Source organism: Anastrepha obliqua, chromosome 2 (genome assembly GCF_027943255.1).
Source record: "Anastrepha obliqua isolate idAnaObli1 chromosome 2, idAnaObli1_1.0, whole genome shotgun sequence".
In the NCBI taxonomy this organism is placed as follows: domain Eukaryota; kingdom Metazoa; phylum Arthropoda; class Insecta; order Diptera; family Tephritidae; genus Anastrepha; species Anastrepha obliqua.
Window position 1 is genome coordinate 59,711,082 of NC_072893.1, and position 4,017 is coordinate 59,715,098.

Sequence of the window (4,017 nt, forward strand, 5' to 3'; positions counted from 1 at the left end):
ATTCTCAATCGTCGATTTTATATGTGGTCAAAATTTTGTTAAATTCTAGTTCCACAAGGTGGTCAAAACGTCAGTCAAAAAATAATAAATATTTACAAACATAACGAGATTTGAGTGAGATCTACTTTCGACAAAAAGTTTGAAATTCACTTTCTCAAAACATCAAAAAATTTTTAGGCTAATTAAATACTAAGGGGACGATATGGCTTAAGTCGCACTACATTAAGAGACAGAATAGCAAAAATGAACAAAGAAAAAACCCAAGCACTTGATGACTCTGGAAATTCTTCAGACGACGAAACATTTCCATTCTCTACAAAGTACAGCTCCAACCAATTATTTACAAAGAAACAGCAAAATGAAATAGCAGAATACTTCAAGGTGTGTTCTAACCTTCAACATGGATTCACGTACAGCGCTGCGCGGAAGTTCGTTTACGACTATGCCGATGTGAACGACATAAAAGTTCCTGTAACTTGGATAAGTACCAAAACAGCAGGAATTGATTGGATGCAAGGCTTCATGAAGCGAAACAAAGATTTAAGTTTGAGAAAACCTGAAAACACGAGCCTTGCGCGTTTTACGTCATTTACAAAAGCAGCTGTAATGGCATTTTTTGACAATGTACAAATTTTGTATAGTAAATATTCGTTCGACACTGGTGACATATATAATCTTCATGAAACTGGTATAACCACAGTACTTCCCCAAATTTTAGAATTGCGTATTATATTTGTATATATTAGGTATGGGAGTAAGTTTCCATCGTTTCTTAGCCCAAGTTACGAATTATTTGAACAATTAATTAATACATAATATAATGTGATGTATACGCTATTGGAAGCTACAGTTTTACTCCATTTTTCAGGTGGCATACGGATTCCTCTAACGAAAAATTTGAGTTCTTTTTGCTTTATCTATTCATTGAGCCTGTTTCCGCTGCTCTCATAACAAGTTAACCGTTCTCTAATAAGGGCTGATTGCAATGATTGGAACAGATGGTAATCTGAAGGTGCATTTTCTGGGAAATACAGCGGGTGGGACAAGATTTCCTAATTCAGTTCCTCTATATATTTCTGGACCGATTTAGCAACGTGTGGCCAGGCGTTGTCATACAGCAAAATTAGTTTGCCATGTCTACCGTCCCATTCCGGCCGCTTTTCTTTGAGAACTCGATTCAAACGCATTAGCTGCAGCCCTTAACGATCGCCAGTGATGGTTTCAAAGGGTTTAAGGAGTTCATAATAGATGACACTCTTCTGATCCCAAAAGATCGCGATCTTTATCACTCCCGTCGAAATTGCGACTTTGGAAGCATTTAAACCACTCTTTACAAGTTGTATTTGATAGAACATGATTACCGTAAATATTGAACAATATACGACACGTTTCAGCTGCACTTTTTTTTAAAAGGTAATAACAAAGCATGAATTCCCGCAAATGCTGTGTTTTCGGGGTGAACGTAGACTTTTTTGACGTCAGATTAAAAAGGACTACTGCGATCGAGACCTCACATATACAGCTTCAAATCCCCAGTATATTACTAGAGTGAACACAAAATTAGTACCAGCAGCGACACCTCTTCTTCGAAGGCGGAAACTTCTTCCCATTTCCAATTTCCACTTTGGAAGCGTCGAAACCACTCTTTACAAGCTCTGTTTGATGGAGCGTGATTACCGTAAATATTGATCAATATACGACACTTTTCAACTGCACTTTTTTTGAAAGGTAATAATAAAGTGTGATTTCCCGCAAAGGCTGTTTTTTCGGGACGAACGTAGACATTTTTGACGTCAGATAAAAAAGGATCTTTACGCTTCAAACCTCACATATGCACTTTCAAATCCCCAATATATTACTAGAGCGAACACAAAAATAGTATCAGCAGCGGCACCTCTTTTACGAGGGCGGAAACTTATTCTCATACCAATATATATACACAACTGGCGGTAGCATCCTTAATTTGGGTGTTTAGCCGAGTTCCTCCTCTTAGTTTTTGGTATACGATTTGATATTTACTCAGAAATATAAGAGTCAACAGTTTCATGTCGTCTCCGAAAGTTTGTTTTTGACAAGAACTAAATTTGCAAGAGCTCAAAAATGTATGAAGTTTGCTTACCTCTTTCTTTTCACTGCACTTTTCACTTTATTTGCTTGTAAAAGCATTCTCGATTTGCAACACAATTGCTCGGTAGTCAATACAATTTTGCACATTTACTTTTTTTGTGTGCTATTTTTACTTTTAAAATGAGAGAATGCTCTCTGAGTCCTTTGCTAGTTAATAAAAATCCTCCCTAATGACTCCTTCCTTAATTCAAGTTACATGTACTGGCACATATGTAGGCTGACGATATCCAGATTTACTACTTTGGTTTGCTACTCTCTAGACTGAAAAACAAACAATCGCTTTAAGATGTTGGTATTACTATTAAAGAACAAATGTAAGCAGCTAATAGGGCATACGTATCAATTATAAAACATCTCACATCAAAACTCCTTAACAGACCTTACAAGCCGAAGCAGGGACATTAAGTGAAAAAGATAAGACAAAACTACAAATATTTGAAGGAAAGTTCTTAGAAAAATATTTGGCGTAGACAGAATTGAACAAGCCGAATATCGAAACGATGGAATGGTGAACTGGAGGAACTAATTAAAGGCAAACATGTAGTACGTTAGTTTAAAGCGCAATGAATGGCTAGACCACGTTATGAAAATGGACAGCACACAGAGGAAATACTAGAAGATCTGGAACAATTTAAGCTGAGGAACTGGAAAGAAACGGTAACGGACAGAGCGGCATGGACATGTACTGTTCAGGAAGCCAAAGCTCACAAGAAGCTGTGGCGTCAAACGATGATGATGATTGGATTGAAATGTGAAATTTAATAATCACTCAGCTCCTCTGTCGAATTGGACTGCTTGGAACGGACTTTATCATAGCAATAAAAAGTCACTTTGATTTGTTGTTGGTAAGAAGAAAATATATTTTAAAAGCAAGCCATATATTTATTTTATATATATTTTATTTAAAAAGTTTACTGAATATGTTTGACGAATTTTCAAGTTCAACCATGTAGTTCCCTGGAAATACTCCCAGCTGTTTTTTAAGCTTATGAGATCTGCTGCTGCTTTCCCTTTTATGACTTTTATCTAACGTATTGATTTTTCCCATGTCAGATTATCCCAGTGATTTTATTTCAACTTTTACCACTTCGAAATGAATAAATAGATATTTTTTTTAAGAATTTTTTTTTACATATAAAATATAAATATTTTTATTTTACAAAGATTTTTTATTACACAACTTTTTTTTTAATTTTTTTTTAATACTTTTCTCCAACAATTTTTTTAAATTTTCTTTGTAAAATGTTTTTTATTTTGTTTTATAAATAAAATTGTATTATTATAAAAAATAATCAAATTTGAAGTCTTTGATAAACGGCGAAAGATTTTGGAATCTAATGATCACAAAATTCCGAAACTCAAATCTTATACCCCATGCTGATTTATTCTATACACTAAGTGACTTTTTTTTTGCTTATATAGGTGATTATCTCCCTATCGGCAAAAATAAATGGACAAGTATCTATTAAAATGAAGATTTCCATCAATCTAAATCATTTTTTTTTATTTGGTACAAAAATATTCAAAACCAAAATTGAAACTCAAATGTTACGTATACGTCAGATATGACCGATGCCGCTTGTCTAATCAAAGGCGAACAACGGCTTAGTGGTGGAATGAAAATAGTTCATATCATCGGAGTCAATCGCAAGTCTTGCTTGTCCTAACTTGCTGTTGGTGTGCTTAAAGTTGCAATTTTTTGCCAGTTGTTGGCTTTCCGATATGAGTGTTTTCTTAAATTTTTTTGTTCCCCTCCACTTTTCACCACAACGCTTTTTTAATAATACTCCATACGAGTATACCTTTCATGTCACAACAAAGTGAGGCTTCCCCACACATGGCTGTATATACTAAATATAGTTGCGTGTAAAGAAGCTGCCTAGAGGCATT